The 22054-nt window shown below is 44.0% G+C and overlaps 1 pseudogene; it reads right to left on the bottom strand.

The window, feature by feature from the left end:
• Positions 1–733: 733 nt before the first annotated feature.
• Positions 734–11174, bottom strand: LOC136495957 (regulator of nonsense transcripts UPF2-like; annotated as a pseudogene).
• Positions 11175–22054: the final 10880 nt, after the last annotated feature.

Consider the following 22054-nt stretch of genomic DNA (forward strand, 5'->3'; position numbering starts at 1 on the left):
CGCAACGCATCGCAATTGCTGGGCGCAAAGGAGATCGACCTCATGGAGTCATGGTCATGGGTCATGGCAGACATGCACGGATTGCAGTATATAGGGAAAAGAATAATCATGGAGGGTTGAAAGCATGCGAGAATAAACGAGCTGGAATGAATGATAGGAGGCACCAGGGGCATGTGCAGCGTAAATAGAACGAGTAAACGGGGGCAGTGAAGGAGCGACTTCAAATCTGAAAATGTACTAGGATTCTCACGCTCAGATCTTGCGCCCATATGCATCCTGACATCTGACAGAGCAGACATAAAAGTCAACAAACAGTTCAAGGTCACCGGGGTTCCATCGCAAGGTATCAGTTGAGCTACTGGGTACGAAATTACCTGATCTGAGATAGCAACCTAGGCCTGGTTTAGATAAGTTTTTTCACTTTCTCTCTATCACATCAAATCTTTAGACACATGCATAGAGTAGTAAATATAGATAAAAAAATAACTAATTACACAGTTTGATTATAAATTACAAGACGAATCTTTTGAGCCTAGTTAGGCCATGATTGGACAATAATTGTCAAATACAAACGAAAGTGCTACAGTGCCAAATACTGATTCCTAACCTCAATCTAAATAATTTCCCGAGATAAGGCTGGCTAACACACCACAACCATACCAACGAGTCAACTCCTGATGCAACCATTCTCACGCCGCATAATCGAGTAAATACAATTACACCATCGAGTAAATACATTATGGGACGATACTGGGGCGGCTCTTTCCTGGGGCAACAACAACAAACCATGAACGCAGTGGCATCAGCTCACCTTCTTCCATAGCCACGGTAGAGAACCCACCAGCGACCCAGTAATGCTGCCGAACACCACCACCTCTGCTTGGGCCGTCCCAGGTAACACGACCAGCAGCAGGAGGCTCGTCAGTTCTTCCTCCTTGACCCCCGTTCCCACTTCCCGGCGCCGCCGACGCTGCGTTCAGTTCTTCCTCCCTTTCGCTGTATTCAAGAATTTTCCGCTTGATGTTCTGCTTCTCCTCGTGCTCAGCGGCACTCTGCTGCTTCGTGCTCTGCACCAGTGGGCAGTCCCCCGGGATGAGCATTTGCTTTGTCTGCTGCTTGTGCCCTTTCTTCACAAGCACCTTGAAGCACACCTCGCTAGCACCACCGGATCCGGATTTGACTAACTCATCACACACGTTTTCTTTGTCCGCTGCTTCAGTAGTCATCAGGTCCTTTGACCCCTTGAAGGTACTCATTGGTTCCTTCATGTTCACAGTGGGCCTGGCCGGCTCCAACTTACGTGACTCCAAGCTTTCCAGAAGAATGGCTTTCAGCTCCCTGTCAAAGTCTTCTTGATCCTTAGGGTCAACTTGCACCTTCTTTTTTCGAACCTCAACAGTATCCTCTTCATCGGAACCAACAGGCACAGCAATGTCCTCAATGCGATCTTCATTTTCCAGCCTGCCATCCAATCTCTCTTCACGCAGAAAATCTTCCTCATCTTCATGACCATTCCGATATCTGCTTGTGCTATCTGTGGAGTTCTCACCGTTTGGTGCTTCTTCATGGTCCCTACCATTTTTCTTGGATATATTTGCTGTCATCTTGTCATTGGCATCAAATACAACATTCTCAGATTGTTTCGACTGTGATTCGCTGTCCCAGTGATTTTCATCTCCACCTTTCCTGGCTGCAGCCACGTGCTCATTTTGTTCAAGCTCAACTAGCGCATTATTCAATCCTTCCAGAGATGAATGCCTAGTCATGTTGGGTCGCAGCTCAGCAAACATATCCTTCAGCACACACAAATGAATCAGAATTCAGAAGCTACACCTATTGACTAGAATAGAACTCATGCTTTTTATTAAGTTTAGATGGAGCTTAGACTCGAAGGGCGGGCCTGGTGCAAGCGGTAGAGTCTTACCGTCTGTGACCGGAAGGTCCCGGGTTCGAGTCGCGGTCTCCTCGCATTGCCACGGGCGAGGGTAAGGCTTGCCACTGACATCCTTCTCCAGACCCCGCACAGAGCGGGAGCTCTCTGCACTGGGTATGCCCTTTAGATGGAGCTTAGACTCCACTAATAATGCCTGGAATTCGCAACCTCTACCAAGTTCGTGATGTTTAGAACAAGGACTAACCTGAACATCAAATTCTACATCGAGTGGTAACGGCCCTTTGCTGAGAGCATATCTTTGGAACAATAGAAAAAAACTGTCAAGCTTTCTTTTTGAAGAGCCTCTGGTAAAATAGTGACCACAAGTCTATAAAAGTGTAATGACCAGCCTGATTCTGAAAAAATCTTCGAGGGGATCGAGCAAATCTTGCTGCACAGGACACAAACAAAGGATGGTATGTTTTTGTAAATAAATAATAAACGTCGACACATAGATTATTAAAAATTTATACAATTAGGCGCCCACAAAGCATCAAAGATAATTGGTAAGAACAAAGTTCAGAAAAAATTATTAAACATGCAAACCAGGAATTCTAGATCCAAAGTATCCCAGAAAAAAAATGTGAGGCTCCTAGGTCATACAAGGTTTTGGAAGGAAACAGAAATGCATACCTTATACCTAACATGCTTCAGAATGGCAAGGCCAAAAGTTGGTTTATTCAAGAATTTTATCTTACTAAGTGTGTGATCTTTTTAAGAAAAAATATTAAATCAGGATGCGAGCTGCAGAAATGCAGCACTTCCAAATTCCATAAGAAAAACTCAAGGAATACAGATGATAAGTTGCCTCCAATTTTGCTAGAGTAAAATTTTTACCTCAGATGTTCCATGACCAAATACAATAATAAGGTTTAGTGTCTCAAATATAACTGATGAATCAATGCACTCATAATTATATAGCTCTCCAAGGAATCGCATATGGGCAAGGCGCTGTTGCTGCATTGCATAGTCGTTTAGCTCAAGCAATGTTTTCAGATTGTATTATCGAGGCTAGTCGTATGACCACCGATCAGACGACTGGTCGATTAGTCGGTCCTAATCGGTCTAATCAGCTAGTCGGACATTTAGTCGTCCTTGTGCCTAGATGGCCTAATCGACCATGTATATACTATATATATGATGTAAATATATGTAAACATAGCCATAATAAATAGGTAAATGTTAGAGGCAAGCAATCAAGCATAATTTGGCATGCAATCATGTTTGCAATGAATCATTATCATGGTGCTTTGGCCACTTACCTGTAACTGCTGCTTGTTGATGCCTGATGGTGAGTGCTGACTGCTGACTTGTGGTTGAATCTGAAATTACAAAGAAAGAAGATAATCAGTTAGATAGGCAAAATAACAGAAAAACAAAACTATAAAGACTAAAGAAAATGTAAAGAGTAGTAGACAGTAGAGCATGGCAAAACAACTTAACCAAGTACACCAATTTATCAAATAAGAACTAACAGCAGTTTAGCAGTTTAGCACAGTGCACACTGTGCACAGCAGTTGGAGCAGCTGACGACGCTGAGGCAGCCCCTCCTGAGACAGCTTCATTCTCAGGTAGAATTACCTCAACAACTGCACGCCGTCGAGCATCCTCTGCAGAGCGGCACAGCCACACAGATGTGTTACAAATTGGTGGCAACATGCAATACACAGCAGCAGAGTAGTAGACAGACAATAACCTTCAGAGGAGGCAGAGTGGTGGCTCATCTTGATGCTTGAGGCCTCCTGCGTCCGTCCTCCAGGCGTCGAGGAAGGAGCTCAGAGCGACAGAGCCTCAGAGGCGGACGGGGCTACTGGGTCCCGGCAGGGGAGGAGACAGGAGCGGACGCCGGCGAGGGGCGTGGACGGAGCTGCGGACGCCGGCAAGGGAAATCCAGAGAGGCAGGCCACAGCGGAGGAGACGCGGGCAGAGGTGCCGGCGGCTGCGAGAGAGAGCAGAGCCAGAGCGGGAGCTGGAAATGTGCCGAGCAGGAGCTGGAAATGTGCGGCGGCTGCAGCTCCTTCACTAGGTCACTCACTCACTCCTCTTCTTCTTACCCTAATGGGCCAGTTAAAGGTGGGCCGAATTCTTTAGCTGGGCCGAATTCTCCCTACCCAACTAGTCGTCCGGCTCGTCTGATCGGACGACTAATCGTGATTAGTCGCAACTTATCGTACGATAAGGTTTCTAATCGGTCTAAACTAATTGAGGGCCCTTATCGAGCACCGATAAGGACGACTAATCACGATTAATCGCGATTAGTCATCCGATCTGAAAACACTGAGCGTCCAACTCTAATCTCCTCTAGCACCTGCGTCCAAATATAAAGGATAATATTAACATCTCCTGTGTGCTTTATAAAAAAAAACATCTCCGTGTGTACATGCATTAATTAAATGATGTTCATATTATGTTTCAAGTTGTTGCTTATGCAGATACCAGATTGTCAAAAGAAATTAAACTATTGATACTGCTTTAAGCTCGGCTATAGCTGACAATCTCAAATGTCCAATCACAAAAGAAGAAAACAGATGAAGGCAGTGTACAATTTGTTTTGATACGGGTTAAGCAAAATCAAAACAGCAAGTCAAGTACCAAACTCAGCATCCAAATCAAAGAAATGTGGTAACAGTACAAAAGTGCAGGATTAAGGCCCAATTCATGTTGTAAGTTTGCATGTCATAAACATTTTCATGTGAAGTGAAAAGACAATTTTTCACTGCTCCTTGAATTGGAACAACTTCCCATTTCAACTAAAGTAACTCACCTCGTCTACCACAACCACAGCAAAGTCATCATGATAGCGACTAAGACCAGCAGTGAGTAGAGCAATCAGGTGAACCTGGCTATACTTTCCCTTGTGGACCTTAAGAAAACACTTCACAATGTACTGTTCACACTCTGCCCAAGGTAACTTGAGTAACTGAAGAAGAATATGTTGAACAGTTGTTTTGTAGATCTGAGAAAAGTAACCTCCTTATGTACTGCAAGCATTAAAAACAATTAGTATATTGCACTTAATTTTTTATGTACAAGTAACCAGACTTTAGAGACTCTGGAGGAAAGCAAATCAGATTACAAATGGAACCTTACTTGATGTAGAGGTGGTCGAACTTTAGATACCCTGGAAGATCTTTCTGGAGGTTTACATAGGTAATAGGCATTTTCTACAAGTGTGGTATGGTGTGCATCCAAATTCTTGACATTTTTCAATCTGTTCAGTATCTCCAACATGTTTGACATGCGAATTGTAGTTTCTCGTGAGCGATAAAGAAAACATCCACAGGTCTCCAGAAGATTGCAGGCCACATCAATGTTATGATGAGTGAAATCATCTAAGCAAGCCTGAAAATATGGAAGGATTGCAAGACTAAGTTAAGCACATATGAAAGTATCTTGAGACCAAGTTAAGTTCAAAGTAATTTGAAGTGAAGAAAACATAACACAGTAGCTGATGTGAAGTAAAAACATAAACAAAGCCATTACAAACTTTAAAAATTGGAGTGAGTAAGCTGGCAAATGCTAATTCCATATGCGAACTATGTGTAGATGTATATACCTTCAAACATCTAAAGACAAGGCATGGTGGTGCAATTTTGAATTTGCACAGCTCTCCAATAAACCTAATGTTTCTAATTTTTGTTTCAATTTTGATCTGATCCTGAAAAAGGAACATAGTCGATAACCAGAGTTAGCGCTGACGCAAGAACAGCAAAATATATTGCCATGGACTAAAGCAAGCTTTCTCCTGGTAACAAATGATACTGCACTATTAATATGAACAAACCTTCTTGTTTATCAAAAAATTAAACTCCTCTTCAAGCATCGACAATAGCATACTTGGAAGACCCTTCATAAATGGGGACAATGTGGCAACTAATCGAGAATAGTAAGGTAGCAGTTCCAAAGAAGTCCTTGGAACACTGAATAAGGCTCGCACAAGTTTCTTCCTGTTTGCTTTAGAATTCAGGTAGCAAAACTCTACCTGGAAAAAGGAAAATGAGTTTATAAAAGGGGCCTAACTGAGTAACTGACCCATATGTACAGAGAAAAAAAAATAGCAACTCTTCTTACCGTCAATTGATCAATTAGATCACGGCTGCCACATCTTGGCAACTTCTGCAGCAGGCTATCCAAGCTTGCACCATCTATGCCTCGCACTTTCTCTCTTTCAGCACCATCTTTTCTGCTAACCTTTTCTTGATTTTTTTCTTTAGCCAATCTTTCTGTTTCTGTGTTCTCTCTATTCTTGGGTTCCTCATTTGCCATTCTGTCAGTTTGATGTTCAGAGACAGCCGTTCCACCATTCTCTTGTACTTCAGTCTGTGGTTGCATGGAACACTCCTAATTAAACAAAACCAGTAAGCTTAGCAGTTAGTAAAGACTAACTTAACTGAACATCACACCAAAGGGCGTACCCAGTGCAGAGAGCTCCCGCTCTGTGCGGGGTCTGGGGAAGGGTGTTAGTGGCAAGCCTTACCCTTGCCTGTGCAATGCGAGGAGACCGCGACTCGAACCCGGGACCTTCCGGTCACAGGCGGTAAGACTACCGCTTGCACCAGGCCCACCCGTCAACTGAACATCACACCAAAGAAGGAAAAACCTAGTTGGAGAAGGTGCGGCCATCATGCAAACGATAGAAACATTCATCTCTTCCAGAACAAAAGGTTGAAAAAGAAAATAAGTACAAAATAGGGTAGCTACAAAAGTGAATAGAAACTATATACTATAAGTGGAGATCAGCCAGACTACATACTGTAAGTTCAAAACTAGTAATGCATATGTGTGTCAAGGCCTAAAAGTACAAGAGGGTCAGGGAAAAAGAGAAGAAAGAACTAAAAAAAAACAAAGGACTATGCCTGTGCCCCTGCCACCAAAGATTTAAAACCTTAAGGCCTTGTTCGGTTGCTCTCGAAATGAAAGGGATTGAAGGGGATTGGAGGGGGTTAAGGGGGATTTTGACTTGTAGGGAATTTAATCCCCCTCAATCCCTCCCAACCCCCTTGGTTTGGGGATCAAACAGAACAGGGCCTAAATGGGATTTTTTTGAAAAAAAAAAAGGAAAATGGGAGAAGAAGGAATGACTAGATAGCTGCAAACTTGGAAGTCGCCATGACAATGTTTAAAACTTCAGTACATAAAGCCATAATCAAACCTTCTATTAATTCGTGAAAACAGTTACAGTGCAAAGTATTTGAGAGACTTACGTTAGATTGTTCATGAACCTTTTCATGTTGCTTTAGCAACTTCGGTTCAACTTCCCCCAGTAGTACAGCAGGCACAAATGCTCTGCTCAAAACAAATCGGTTACACAGGTGGAAAGAAAAATCACATTATAGAATTACTAACAATTTTGTAGTGTGTACAGAGAAGTAAAATATCATTAGCAATCTAAGGAAAAACCTGAGATCAGATAAAGATTCATAGAAAGCCTTCGTGTCTTCGTCATCCCATATAAGTTGTACTGCAGAGGATTCTTTCCCAGAAGGAGGTAAGTTAGTGCCTGTGGTAACCCTAGTTGTATGTCCATCTTCTGGCATAACAGGAGGCTGCATATCAAGAGCTTCAGCTAAACTACAAGACAATATATTCAAAATATTTGTAAGCACCATTATACACAGGCGATGTATATGGTACTTCCATTGTAGCAATGAGGTAAAGAAAAAACTGGACTATTTGCAAAGGTATAGCCTGTTTCTTTTTTATACTTCATGTAATAACTAGAAATGATATTCCTCAAAAGAAAGGAACTAAGATGGACTACCAGAAACTGCTAGCAACTAAGATGGTCTCCCAAAAATGTCACTCCCTCCGTCCCAAAATATTTGACATTTTCGGTTTGGACACAGGAATTAAGGATGAGTGAAAAGGTGTGGTACACATAAAACAAAAAGGAGATATATATAGATGTATTGAGAAAAGAAAAAGGTACATTGAGAGAAGAGAAAGGTGCATTGGGAAGTGAGAAGGTCAAGTATTTTGGGACAAAATTTGAATCCTATAAGGTCAAGTATTTTGGAACGGGAGGGAGCAAGTGGTTTAGAGTCAAAGGTTTTTATTAGCATAATTTCTGCTAGCTCCTATCCTGGTGGGAAAATATTCTTTTCTACAAAAAATGAAAGTTTTACACTAAGAAAACAATCTGGATCGAAGACTGAAAAAACAGAGTAATTATTTTCCAATTCAGTGCACAGAATAAAGGACTAGTTGTATGGATACATAACCAATTACTTAAGAAATAAATAAAACAAAGATGTTACTGCTCAAGAGAACTCACGAGGAAACACAATGCAATAACTGATCGAAAGATCTTCGAAGCTTCTCATGTGATGCAGTATTTTCATCACTTAGTTCTCCTTTGGCATTCAAATTTTTTGCATTTTCTGACTCCATCACACAAAGAGACTGCATAGTTGAGTTGGTTGTTAATGCATAAGATGGTAGAGTACCACATAAACTAAAAAATACAGTAGGGCTCCACTATTGTATTTCTCTAAAGAATACCGGGTTAGTAAAAAATATAGTTACCGCATGTTCTGACTGTAGAAGTTCGCTTGCTGCATCATAGTAAGAGTAAAAGGCTTTCTTGAAGAACCTCTTCTGATCATAAGTAATATTGAGGTCCATGAGGAACTGCAGCAGAGAAAATGAATCTAATGAGTAACCATGGCAACAGTAATAAACCTAAGATTTGGAAAGACTGTTGCAGTGTTGCCTATGATGGAATTCAAGCACAAATAACACTTTGCATACATATCATTGTGCTACAAATAAAGGCCCAAGAGATGAATGTACTACAAATATAGAGACATTAGTCAAACTATCTTCCAGCATAATTTCAAGGTAAACCCTCCTGAATATAACTAGAAAGTATATTGTTAATTTGCTACAGATAGAGATCTCCTGTGCCATCTAATGCTCAGTAAACGGGTTGCAGTAAAACTAAAATTTTCCTGACCTCATTATAAGCATCTTGCCCTTGTTGTTGCAGTCCAAGAAAAATCTTTCCTTGGCGAGCAAAACTAGCAAGGAGAGACAAATTTGTCTGAGTTGTTTCCCGGTCTTTCAAATGCTCCAGTGATGTAAGATCTTTTATAATGGTGGTGAAAGTACTAGCATCTTCAACAATTCCAACAAAATACAGTTCCATTAGAAGTTTTAGTGTGCTTCGCTTCTTCAAGGCTCCTGCATTCTTGTCTAAATCCGGTTCTCCAGACTTCCCAGGATAGAAGGTCTTTAGGAGTTCTTCAATAAGACAAGGAGAGAAGTCTATGTATCTTTGATGGAGCAGTGAGCAAATCTACATTCCATGAGAATTCACCATAATATTAACAGTTTACAGACAAGAATAATATCGCCAAAAAAAATAAAATATAACCTATATGTGTAATGCTGCACAACTCCATAAGCTAATAGCCTACAGATTTTGATGCCGATAAAAATTAGGGCAGCAGCATGCTTCACTTATACAGAACACATTGCTAATCCATGTATGAAATAACAACAACAACAACATAGCCTTTGAGTCCCAAGCAAGTTGAGGTAGGCTAGAGTTGAAACCCACCAAGAGTCCCAAGTCACGGTTCAGGCACTTCAATAGCTGCTTTCCAATTACTCCTATTCAAACATAGATCTCTAGGTATATCGCTTTCAAATATCTTTTTATTGTCTTCTTCCATGTCAATTTCGGTCTTCCTCTACCTCTCCTCATATTATTAGCTTGGCTTAGGACTCCACAATGCACTGGTGCCTCTGGAGGTCTCCTTTGGACATGGTCAAACCACCTCAACCGATGTTGGACAAGCTTTTCTTCAATTGGTGCTACCTCTAGACAATCACGTATATCATCGTTCCGAATTCAGCCTATTCTTGTGTGACCGCAAATCCATCGCAACATATGCATTTCTGCAACACTCAGTTGTTGAACATGTTGAATCTTTGTAGGCCAACATTTTGCTCCATACAACATAGCCGGTTTAATCGCCTTTCTATAGAACTTGCCTTTTAGCTTTTGTGGTACCCTCTTATCACAGAGAATGCCAGAAGCTTGTCGCCACTTGATCCACCCTGCTTTGATTCTATGGCTAACGTTCGCATCAATATCTCCATCCCTCTGTAGCATCGATCCCAAATACCGAAAGGTATCCTTCTTAGGCACTACTTGACCTTCCAAACTCACATCTTCCTCCTCCTGTACAACTCCGTCAAAGTCGCATCTTATGTATTCGGTTTTAGTTCTGCTCAATCTACAACCTTTAGACTTAAGGGTCTGCCGCCATAACTCTAGTTTCCTATTTACTCCCGCCTAGCTTTCGTCCACTAACACTACATCATCAGCGAACAACATGCACCAAGGGATATCCCCTTGTATGTTTCTGGTAACCTCATCCATTACCAAGGCAAAGAGATACGGGCTTAAGGCTGACCCTTGATGAAGTCCGATTTTAATTGGGAAGTAATTTGTGTTACCATCGTTTGTTCGAACACTAGTCACAACATTGTTGTACATGTCCTTGATGAGGGTCACGTACTTTGATGGGATTTTATGTTTGTCCAAAGACCACCACATAACATTTCTTGGTATCTTGTCATAAGCCTTCTCCAAGTCAATGAAAACCAAGTGGAGGTCCTTCTTCTGGTCTCTAAACCGCTCTATAACCTGTCTTATTAAGAAGATTGCTTCTGTGGTTGACCTTCTGGGCATGAAACCAAATTGGTTTGTTGATATCTGCGTCGTTCCTCGCAGGCGCTGCTCGATGACTCTCTCCCATAACTTCATAGTTTGGCTCATCAACTTTGAAATAACTTATAAAGAAATGTATAATGAGCAAGGCTGTAGCTTACAAGACGGATTAAGTGTATATTTGTGAACTGATAAGACTAAGTAAAACAGATCCAGGTACTGTTAACACTGCGCATACCTGAACTGCAACTTGTATGTCAGTAGAACGAAGCTTAGCAGCACAAATGTAAGAAACTGCTTCACTGACAAATTTGCTCAAGTTTACAGTTTTCAATTCTTCAATTAACCCGTCCTTCACTTCATCGTTTATCACTTTAAGCTTCTTGATAATTGCTAAATTACGTTTAATACTTGAATCAAGAGTCCTCATGTGATTCGCATCTGAAATGAACAATTCGGTTACATCATAATCTATGTACATCAAATGTCAAGATTTACTACTCACTACATTAACAATCACCTCTGATACCTGTCGATGTTTTACCACCGATAGCCTGCCATGGGGGTACCCGGGGCAGTATGTTCGGGCTTCGGCGTATGCCGAACTCGATGGTTTACGCAAGAGACAGCCGATTTATCCTGGTTCAGGCCCTCGATCGTAGATCGAGTAATAACCTTACGTCCAGTCAACCTTAGCCTTTGCGTTGGATTGATTATGATCTGCTCTGTTCTCTCTTTTGACAAGAGCATTGCCCTCCTTCATATAGTCAGGAGGCCAGAGTCCTAGTCGGTTTACAATGAGATTTCCTAGTAGGATTACTTGATAGTTCTACTACTAAAATTTACATGGGAAGAATCCTAGTTGAACTAGATTTTCTCTCTCCCTTGCGGGGTATCCTGTGGGTCCCGTATCGACAAGCCCCCGAGCACTTCATGGTTGAGCTCTGAAAGTCTCGCTCTGTCCCTTCAAGTCTTGTTGAGTAGGAATAAGATGTCATCCGAGTGCTTTCTGGAGTGAAACCTTGTAGCGCTTCTTAGGATCTTTGAGTGGTGAGTGCTTTTCTGAAGAAAAAATACATTCATCTGGTTGTAGCCCCCGAGCCTCTTGCTATTTGGAACAAGGAGCTGGAGGATCTTGTCTTGAAGTTGTTCCGATTGTTCGTTGAAGTTTTATCAAAAAGAACTCGAATATGGCTCGTTCTGGGTTCTTTTTGTCGTAATGTCTTGAAATGGTCTGTGTTGAGGAAGTCTTTTGGTGACGTGTGCTTTTTCAAAGAAAAAGTGCACTCACTGAATGTAGCCCCCGAGCCTCTTGCTATTTGGAACAAAAAGTTGGAGGGTCTTGATCCTTTATGTTGTTTGAAAGTTTGTGTTCTGAAGTAGTCCCCAAGACTTGGATTAAACCATCGTCCGAGTAGTCTCGCGGCATCCTTCCGAAGTGGCCTTTTAGTCTTGGATTAAACCATCATCCGAGTAGTTTTGCGGCATGTAGCCTCCGAGCTTATGTCCAGGTTCCTTTTTGGTGAAATTGCACTCACTGAGTGTACTAGCCTCGTGCTTTTGGGTTTATCACGCAGCTCCGCGCTTTCTCCGAGTTCTTCTCTTTAGAAAAGAAGTCGGATGAAGAGTCTTGATGTATCGTCGTCGTTGTAGTCTTGAGTTTCTTGTATTCTTGGTCCTTTGTCTTTGGTTCCGAGCCTCCGGAATTAGTTGAAATGAAAACCGGGTTCCCTAGCTTAGTGTTGATTAGGCTATGGTGCTGGTCGAGCCTCCGAGCGTATGTCCGTGTTGTTTTGTTCAGGAAGAAATCGGATGCGAGGTCCTAGCGTATTCTTTGATGGTCTGCTGTTGCTAGATGTAGTTGTATGGTGGTGGTTGAGTGTAAATGCCTTTTGTTCACGGGTTGTACTGTGCTGGTATATTCTTCCGAATATGCCCGTCTTCGAGTACTGCTTCCTCTCGCCTGAGTCATCTATTATTGAGTCATGTCTTTTCACTGTGTCCTTTGTTAGGCTTATTTCGTTGGTACTCCTAGTCCATGTGCGCCGATCCTTTGGTCTATAAATACTGTCCCGGAGTGCTTGTTTTCATTCATTGGATATTCTGTTGAAACCTTGGTGGTCATGAACATGGTAGTTTGTGAAGTAGAGCAGCCCTCGGGCATGTTTTGTAGTTCCTGTGTGTCTTGTCGTAGCTGGAGGAAGTCTTGTGATAGGGATTAGAGGTAGGCTAATCCCGCAACAGCATTGTGCTAGGATGTACGTGGTGGTAGTTGGAGGAAGTCTTGTGATGTGGGCTTCGTTCCTTCATCCGGCAGTTCTGGGTTGATCCTCGTCGTCTGTCTTGAGACCGTCCGGTGCAGATCAACACCATATCCAGCATCACATCGGTCTTGGGTAGACAGATGCATGCCGGCCTTCTATGCTCCATGTTGCCCTGCCGTGCTGTCGATTTCCGCCTTGGATGCACTGCGTCCGTCCTTTGAAGAAAACAGTGTAACTGATGGCGGTTTGTTCTTCTGAGTAGCAATTTGGGACACGTGGTCGTTCCAGAGCCTAGTCGTGTCCGTGTTCCTCTTTGCTACTTTGCTTTTCATGGTACCGAGTTCGTTGGGTCTTGTAAGATTTGTAATCTTCTATTTTTGAAGTCACTTGTAATGTAACGAATCTTGTCTTCTGAGTTGTCTTTGACTTTTCTGTTGTGATCCCTGTCGTTCGTGAGACTACCGAGTTCTTTCTTACATAACCGGGTTCTTTTGTTCCTCGTGAGGTAGCCCTTTCTTTCTTCTTTCTCTCTTCTTGGTTTGACGGGTTGTTCTTGTATCAATCTGATAACCCTGCCGTGGCGTTGGACGGATAAGTCTGAAATCTGCCCGTTGGTTTGTACCGTTGTGAGGATTCGTGCCCTCCGTCGTTTTAGCTGCGTCGGTAAATGGACCGTTGCGTTCCCACATTGTGTTTTAACGGGCTTTGTGGGCCGTTTGTATCACTGAAAAATCTATTTAAAGACCTTTTATCTTCTTTTCCCTTGTCGCCCAGCTCTTGCCTTTAAACCCTAGCTCTCAGAAATCCGCCGCCGTCATTGTCGCCATCACCCGAGCACCATCATTCTAGCTTCATCTTCCTTAGTGCCTTTTTTGCTTCCGCCAGTTCATGGGAAAGAAGAAAACCGCAAGCAAGTCTCAGGCGACCTTCGTGGATGAGGAGTCATCCCTGTCTTTGATTGAAAACCAGGAGGTCGTGGCCATGAGGGCAGCTCAGAAGGTTTGGCCGACTCCAACAACAAGCGAAGACCAGCTGCGCGAGCTCGTTAGCGACGGCTTGATCCAAAGCAAAGTCATCGCTGAATGGAGAGTTCCGGGCGAGCATCGGGTTTCGGCTCTGGGTCCTGGTGAGATTGTCCTTTTTGTTTCCTTTGTCCGCGCTGGACTTTGTCTTCCTGCTTCCGCCTTCCTTCATCTGTTTCTTGGTTATTTCGGGGTTAGTCTGAACCATCTAACCCCCAATGCCATTCTCCATCTTTCTGTTTTTGTTCACCTTTGTGAAGCCTTCCTTGGGATCCCTCCTTCTCTATCTCTTTTTCGCTTTTTCTTTCGTCTGAAACCTCAACCCCGCCGTGAAGAAACCAGCGCCCTCGGCGGTTGCGGGATTCAGTTTCGCCAGGGTCTCAAAATTAAGTTTTTTGATTATGACCTGGTTGATTCTGTCAAAGATTGGCGTGCCGAGTGGTTCTACGCTGCCAATTTGATCCCTTCTCTTGTCGTTCACTCCGGATCTGGTCCTATGGTGAATGACCGATGGGACAAGAAGCTTGAGTCACCTGCTGAGATTCAAGCGATCCAGCCACTCCTTGATAGGATTAGCATGCTGAAACAGTAGGGTTTGACCGGCTTTGGTATTGTTTCAAGCTTCCTTCGTCGCCGGGTTCAGCCTTTGAAAGAGCGGGAGCATCTCGGCTTTGAGTATTCTGGGGCCGAGGATCCTTCACGCATGGTCCTAGCTCTTGAGCTGACCGGTGAGGAGGTACTCAAGCGCCTCCAGAAGATGCTGAAAGGAGTGAGCGTCATTCCTCCTGCCGTCTCTGAGTTCTCGGCCATCAACCCACCCCCAGCTATGAGTTGTCTATCTTTTTGTTTGAGTTCTTTATGTACTCTTGCTGCATCCATTCTTGCTTAGCTTTTCCTTGTCTTGGTGTTTTATCTTTTTTTCACAGGAGCTTGGGTGGAACTTTGTCGATCCGATCCCCCTTGATGTTCTCCCTACCGTGGTGGAGACTGGGGATCGTCTAGCTGGTACTTCTGCAATTAGTAAGTCTCAAACCTTTACAGCCCTTCCTAGGGTTTCTTTCAGATTTGTTGATGTGTATGAAGAATATGTTCCTCGTCTAGTCCCTCGCGGTCCTCACAGTGTCCCGAAGAGGGGGTGAATGGACGGGTCTTCATCTGGCTTGCCTGTCTCCAAGAAGCCTCGCAAACCAAGTACTCTCTCAGGTACTCCAGTTGTTGCTAGCATGCTCTTAGGTGAGCACATTTAATACTCTTTGTTCTTTTATTTTCATGTTTCTCTCTTGAACCGAGTACTTTTCATCTCCTTTTCAGCAGGTGCTCTGGTTTCGTTGGCTGAGAAAGAAGAGGATGATGAAGTCCCCCTCATCATGCGGCGGTGAGTTGTTTTTCATATTCTTGTTGCATTGAATTTCTCCTCTTTGTTTTGAATTTTAGTCTTGAACTTTTTGAAGTAATCGGAGGTCGGGTGTGAGTTCTTCCGAGGCTCCCGCGCCGACTTCTTCTGAAGCTCCGGTGTCGAGTTCTTTGGTTGCCTCTGTCCCGAGCTGTAACGCTCCTCCGGTGCAGAGTTCTCCCACGGCTCCAGCCCCGGCTTCTTCCATGGCTCCATTGTCGGTTGTCCCGCTCCCGTCGCCGGGTGGTGGGGACGTCTTCATCGTCGTGGTTCCCCCTGCGAGGCTTTCTCGTGGCTTCGCGAAGAAAAAAGTAGTCGGGTGAGTATATTCTAGCTTTATCTTTTTGGCTTTTATCTTCCTTCCTCTTGTTTTTATTGGTGCTTCCTTTTATCACTTTTCAGTGTTTCGTCTTCTCTAATTTCTTCATCGACTTCTTCTCTGCCTCCCGCCGTGCCAACGAGTTCTGAACCTCGAGACTCACAACATTCTGTTGATGAAGTCGCCGCGGGGGCTTCAGAGCTACCTGGCGGAGTTGCGGACTTGGTCGCTCCAGAGGTAACTGTGGCCGTCGCGCCGGGTCCTTCTGAGGGTTTGGCTCTGGCTTCCCTGGAGGTTGCTTTGGTCGTTCCTTCTTCGCCCCAGCTGGCCTCTCCTTCCCCTTCTCTTGCTTCCGGCGGCCCTTCCTTTTCTGGTGACGTGGTGCAACAGTTCGATGCCACTCATCGGTTATCGGAGCTGATCGCAGTCTGGGGGAGCTTGTCGACCCTCACGACTTCTTTTGGTGAAAAGCTCCAGGTAGGTTTTACTGCCACTCCTCTTTTGCATGCTTGTTTTTTCTTCTATCCTTACGCCTTGTTTCTCTTTGCCTCTTTTTGCTCAGTCTTTCTCTCGTGATCATTCTGGCTTCTTTTTCTCATCTGAAAATGAGAGGAAGTTGTCTTCGGAGGTGGATGCTCTGAAAGCCGATCTTGACCTCCTCCGGGCTGAGTTGGAGACGGAGCGTCAAATGCACCAAAAGGAGGAGAAAGCCCTTCGCGCCCGGGTAGTGGAGACGGAGAAATAGAGAGATGCTGCGGTGGAGTCTGCGAAGAATGAATGCAAAGGTGCCACGGGTTCTGCCTGTTTCTTCTTGTATTTTGACTTCTTTTTTCGCTGACTTGTTCTTGGGTGTCCTGTCTAGCTCTCCGAGTTGAGAAGCAGAAGCTCTCGGAGAGTATTGATGAAATGAGGGCCCTTGTCTGTTCTAGTCATAATAGAGCTGAGGAGGTAATTACTCATGCTGAGGAAGAACTCGCCCTTGCTAAGCTAATTAGGCGCGGAGCTGACAAAGATCTTGTGCAGGCCCAAAAAACTATTGAAGGCTTGTCCGGGAAGCTGGCGACGGCTACTGAGAATTAGAATGTTTTGTGGAAATCTTTTCATTCAGTAGCCGATGTCCTCCGGACTCCAGCGGATGACAGGCAATCTTGGGCGCAGTTCATTCCCCGGATTTCGACTCATTTCCAAGAGTTCGCGAAGAGGTGTGCCCAAGTATGTACCAAGAATGTGCTGGCCCAGGTCCGGGTCCTTGCTCCAGAGGCGCCTCTCTCCAAGATAGCAGAAGAAGCTAAAAGCCAAGAATATCTTGACGCCGTTGAGAGGATGGAGTCTGAGGTCGAAGGTCTAGCTAGTAGGGTTGTAGACAGTCTAAATATTGACATTTCCCTTTCTAATGACAACGCCTGACTCGATTGAGCATCCCCTTGTAATATTACACTCCTTTTTAAATGAAGATTCTTTATTTTTGTTGATGTATTCTTTGCCTGGGTGCGGTTGAAGTTACTTGACTTGCTGAGTACTTTGTCCTGTTCCCGTCTCTGCTCCGTAAAACAACTCTGTGCGTTATTCTGACGAGACCCCTCGATTTGTCGAGTACTTTTCTTTTCTTCCTCCTTTGTGATCCGTCAAGTGCTTTGTCCGTGCTATAACTTGTTAGATGTAGATCTTTGCGTTAACAACCTTTCACCTGCGCTATGTAAAACGACTCGGTATAGAATGTTGCCTTGACAAACTTCGGCATCTGAGTGCTTTCTTGAATGGCGCTTGTGCTTTTTTGAGGAAAAAGTATTCCTATCTGGATGTAGCCCCCGAGCCTCTTGCTTTTCGGAACAAAGTGCTAGAGGGTCTTTTGAAGTTAAATTTCGGTCGACTCAGCCATTTTGCTTTTTATTTTGGGTGTTAGCTTTTAGCTACCCTCATCGGCGAGCTCAAGCGTTTTTTCAGCTATTTTGCTCTCGGCCGGGATGCTCAGGCATGTTTTCAGCCATTTTGCTTTTTTGTTTCGGGTGTTAGCTTTTAGCTACCCTCATCGGCGGGCTCAAGCGTTTTTTCAGCTATTTTGCTCTCGGCCGGGATGCTCAGGCATGTTTTCAGCCATTTTGCTTTTTTGTTTCGGGTGTTAGCTTTTAGCTACCCTCATCGGCGGGCTCAAGCGTTTTTTTCAGCTATTTTGCTCTCGGCCGGGATGCTCAGGCATGTTTTCAGCCATTTTGCTTTTTTGTTTCGGTTGTTAGCTTTTAGCTACCCTCATCGGAGGGCTCAAGCATTTTTTCAGCTATTTTGCTCTCGGCCGGGATGCTCAGGCATGTTTTCAGCCATTTTGCTTTTTTGTTTCGGGTGTTAGCTTTTAGCTACCCTCATCGGCGGGCTCAAGCGTTTTTTAGCTATTTTGCTCTCGGCCGGGATGCTCAGGCATGTTTTCAGCCATTTTGCTTTTTTGTTTCGGGTGTTAGCTTTTAGCTACCCTCATCGACGGGCTCAAGCGTTTTTTCAGCTATTTTGCTCTCGGCCAGGATGCTTAGGCATGTTTTCAGCCATTTTGCTTTTTGTTTCGTGAAAACAACTCGTTGAAGGTCATGACAAGACATGCTGTGGATGAATGCCATCTTTATTGATCATGAGTATAAACTACTACATATGTTATTGAAGAGTATTGCTTTTCGTCGATTGTGAACGTTGGTCCCTTGTGGCTTGCATATCTGTTTTTTCTTGAGTTGTTTCTACGCGTAGAATCTTCTTAGCTGGCTGATGTGCCATGTATTGCTGACTTCTTTTCCATCTTCGGTTATTAACTTGTATGTGCCTGGTCTGGTGACTTTTGTGACAATGAAGGGACCTTCCCATGGACTGAGTAGCTTATATCGTCCGTCAGTCTTCTGTATCCTTCTTAGTACTAAGTCTCTGACTTGTAGTGATCGAGGTTGGGTACTCTTGTTGTAATGCCGTCTTAAACCTTGTAGGTATCTGGCTGATTGGAGGGTAGCGTTTACTCTGATTTCTTCTGAGCTGTCGAGTTCTAATCTTCTTATGTGTTCCGCTTCTCCTTCATCGTATTGCTCTATCTTTGGGGATGTCCAGATCAAGTCGGTGGGCAGTACGGCCTCTGACCCGTAAACTAGGAAGAAAGGTGAGTAGCCTGTTGCTCTGCTTATTTGAGTTCGTAGTCCCCATACTACTTTCGGTAATTCTTCAATCCATTTGGACCCATAGTCCACTAGTTCTTCATATAATCTTGGCTTTAATCCAGCTAGTATGAGTCCATTAGCCCTTTCTACTTGTCCGTTGGCCTCTGGATGTGCAACAGACGCATAGTCTATACTGAAACCACAGTCTTGTGCCCAGCCCTTGAATTCTGTAGCTGTGAAAGGGGAGCCTAGATCTGTGATGATTCGATTGGGCATGCCGAAGCGGTGCATAATGTCTTGGATGAACTCGACTGCTTTGGTTGCGCTGTACTTCGCGAGTGGTTTGTATTCAATCCACTTGGTGAATTTGTCGATTGCTACGAAGATGTACTCGAAGCCGCCTTTTGCTTTTTTCAGGGGCCCTACTTGATCTAGCCCCCAGCAAGAAAAAGGCCAAGCGGGTGGGATGCAGATAAGATTGTGAGCTGGTACATGGGCTTGTCTTGCAAACATTTGGCAACCTTTGCATTTTTTGACAAGCTCTTCTGTGTCTTTCAAAGCGGTTGGCCAGTAGAATCCGGTGTGAAATGCTTTGCCAACCAGTGTCCTTGAAGCGGCATGATTTCCACAGCAACCTGAGTGTATTTCATCTAGGATTTCTTTGCCTTCTTCAAATGAGACACATTTTAGTAGTACTCCTGATGATGCTGCTCTTCTGTAGAGTTTATCCCCTACTAGAACGTAGTTTTTGCTTCTGTGAACAACTTGTGTGGCCTCTGTTTTATCTGCTGGCAGTTTATTTTCTTTGATATAGTCAATGAAAACTTGGGTCCATGAAGTTTTGATTATCAAGATCTGAACGCCTTTAGCCTGAATTTCATGTGTTGTTTCACCGGGTTGTTTGATAGAGGGAACTAATAGCTCTTCTATGAATACGCTAGGTGGAACTTTTGCTCTGTCTGATCCGAGCTTGGCAAGGACATCTGCTGCAATGTTGGAATCGCGTAGGACGTGTAAAATTTCTAATCCTTGGAAATGTTTTTCAAGTTTCCGTATTTCAGCACAATAAGCACCCATGTTTTCTTTGGTGCAATCCCAATCTTTGTTGACTTGGTTGATGACCACTGCTGAATCGCCGTATACGAGTAATCTTTTTATTCCGAGGGTAATCGCCACTCGTAGCCCGTGGATGAGGGCTTCATATCCTGCTTCGTTATTTGTAGCTTGCCATAATATCTGAAGGACGTACTTGAGTTGTTTTCCTTCTGGAGAAATGAGGAGAATGCCTGCACCGGCCCCGCCTAGTTTGAGTGATCCGTCAAAGTACATCTTCCAGTGGTCAAGGATTGTATCTGATAAAGGCTGTTGAATCTCTGTCCATTCGGCCATGAAATCGACGAGGGCTTGAGATTTGATTGCTTTCCGTGGGGTGAAATTGATGCCAAGAGCTCTAATTTCAACTGCCCACTTGGATATGCGCCCCGTGGCATCTTTATTGTGTAGGATGTCTCTGAGTGGAAAATCTGTCACCACGGTAATCTTGTGGCTTTCGAAATAGTGGCGAAGCTTCCGTGAGGTAATGAGTAGAGCGTAGAGTAGTTTTTGTACATGCGGGTACCGGATTTTGGATTCTGACAGTACTTCGCTGATGTAGTATACGGGACGTTGCACTTTATACACGCGCCCTTGTTCTTCTCTTTCTATGACTATTGCTGTGCTGATTACGGTAGGAGTTGCCGCAATATATAGCATCATATCTTTATCTTTCTTTGGAGGTGTCAGGATAGGCGATGAAGTGAGGTATTCTTTAAGTTTTTTGAAAGCTTCGTCGGCCTCTATTGTCCACTCGAACTTGTCTGTCTTCTTTAGTAGTTTAAAGAAAGGTAACCCCTTTTCGCCGAGTCTTGATATGAAACGGTTGAGGGCCGCCATGCATCCTGTTAGTTTTTGCACATCTTTGACACTTCTAGGTGGGCCCATTTCTGTTATAGCTCGAATTTGCTTGGTGCTGGCTTTGATCCCGCGCTGACTGACCAAAAATCTGAGTAGTTGTCCTAAGGGAACTCCAAATACACATTTATTTGGGTTCAATTTACATCTCCATTTCTTCAAGTTTTCGAAGGTTTGCTTTAAATCTTCAATTACAGTGTCGGGGTTCTTTGTTTTCACCACCACATCGTCCACGTATGCCTCCACATTTTCACCGATTTGATTCCCAAGGCAAGTCTGGATAGCTCTTTGGTACGTGGCGCCAGCGTTCTTTAGTCCAAATGACATGGTCTTGTAGCAGTAGGCACCAAACGGGGTGATGAAAGATGTCTTGCTCTGGTCTTCTTCTTTTAGTGTGATCTGGTGATATCCTGAATAGCAATCGAGAAAAGATAATAGCGCAGATCCTGCTGTCGAGTCAACTATCTGGTCAATGCGTGGTAACCCGAACGGATCTTTTGGGCAATGTTTGTTGAGATCTGTGTAATCGACGCACATACGCCACTCGTCCGTGTTTTTCTTCTATACAAGGACCGGGTTTGCTAGCCAATCTGGATGAAGGATCTCCTTGATGAATCCGGCTGCCATCAGTTTTGTTATTTCCTTTTTAATTGCTGCCTTCTTGTTGGGTGAGAATTGTCGTAGTCGTTGTTTTACAGGTTTGGAGCTTTTGTTAACATCAATTCTGTGCTCAGCCAAACTCCCTTGGGACTCCTGGCATGTCGGCTAGCTTCCAAGCGAAGATATCTTTGTTGTCCCGAAGAAAGTTGGTGAGCGCGAGTTCCTATTTTGCCGAGAGGTGAGCACTGATAGTTGCTGTCTTGGAGGTATCGCCTGTGCCTAAGTCGATTTGCTTGACGTCGGCTTCTTTTGGTGGTGCGATGATGCTGGGCTTTTTAGCCGGTATTTCTAATTCTTCTTGGCTTGTTTCTGCAGCGATTGCGGCTATTTCTTTTCTTCCATTGTCGGCTTGCGCTTTAGCTGCAATTTGGATCGCCTGAACGTCGCAGTCAAAAGCGCGCTTTAAATCGCTTCCAAGAGAAAGGATACCGTTGGGTCCTGGCATCTTAAGCAGTAAGTACGGATAATGTGGTATTGCCATGAATTTGGCCAGTGCTGGACGTCCGAGGATTACATGATATGATGAATCGAAGTCGGCGACTTCAAATTTGATAAACTCTGTTCGGTAGTTTGAAGGAGTTCCAAAGGTAACAGGTAAAGTAATTTGTCCGAGTGGCATGGCTGCTTTGCTGGGTACTATTCCGTAAAAAGGTGTGCTTGTTGGTGTAATCATCCCGGCGAGTTGTAGTCCCATTTTCCTTAGAGTTT

The sequence above is a fragment of the Miscanthus floridulus genome, chromosome 12 (assembly GCF_019320115.1).
Source record: "Miscanthus floridulus cultivar M001 chromosome 12, ASM1932011v1, whole genome shotgun sequence".
In the NCBI taxonomy this organism is placed as follows: domain Eukaryota; kingdom Viridiplantae; phylum Streptophyta; class Magnoliopsida; order Poales; family Poaceae; genus Miscanthus; species Miscanthus floridulus.